The sequence below is a fragment of the Stomoxys calcitrans genome, chromosome 1 (genome assembly GCF_963082655.1).
Source record: "Stomoxys calcitrans chromosome 1, idStoCalc2.1, whole genome shotgun sequence".
Taxonomy (NCBI): Eukaryota; Metazoa; Arthropoda; class Insecta; order Diptera; family Muscidae; genus Stomoxys; species Stomoxys calcitrans.
Window position 1 is genome coordinate 141610974 of NC_081552.1, and position 982 is coordinate 141611955.

Sequence of the window (982 nt, forward strand, 5' to 3'; positions counted from 1 at the left end):
TTTGTAACTGTTAACTTATTGATCCTTTTTCTGGCATTATAAAACGGCCTTGGATAAGATTCAGGTATGTTTAAAGGGTTTGTATTAAATAAGGAGTGCTTTAGAATCAACATAATACGAGAAGGTTAAACAATAAGAGTTGCTTAATTTTGTGTATTATTATTTTCCAAAAAAACATAAATAAATCAATAATTAATATCCAAATACAAAATTTCAATGAAATTTGCCTTTAAATAAACAACATTTCAATGAAATTTAGTGATTAAGGACAAAAATTCAATTGAATTTTCTCTAAAGTCAAAATTTTTAATGAAATTTTGTCTAAAGACAAAAAGTCAATGCAATTTCTTCTGAAGTCAAAATTTCCTCTAAAGAAAATAATCGTTTTTATACTGTTGGAAATGAAGATTGTACTTTAAATAAATAAACTTTGTTATAATGTATGGTAGTATGCTATGAAATATTAGTTATGAAAACTACCCTTTGTATGTATATTGAAAAATAAAATTTTTCATTCGTTTGCTTGTTTTTGAATATAAAACACGTCTTTTAACAGGTTATGGGCCTGAACGCGTAAAATAATTGAAGTGTGATTTGTAAGATACGTTATTACTTACTAGCAATGGCAACGAATAATACTGCTATAGAAAAGCTGCGTGGAAATGAAAATTTCGAAGATTGGAAGTTTGCCGTAATGGCATATTTTCAAATGAAGAATCTATGGAAGTCTATAGAGGGAACCGAGAGCAAAGAGGAGAAAAATATTCAAGCCCGAGCAGAGCTAATTATGCTGGTGGACAAATGTGTGTATCCACATATTCGAGAGTGCAAGAATGCCAAAGAAATATGGGATACTTTGAATCAAGTCTTTGCCGATTCTGGTTTGGTACGAAGAGTCAGTCTTATCCAGAGGTTCTGTTCTGCAAAACTCAATAATTTTGCGTCCGTGGATGGGTATGTAAATGATATATTGACGAGTGCA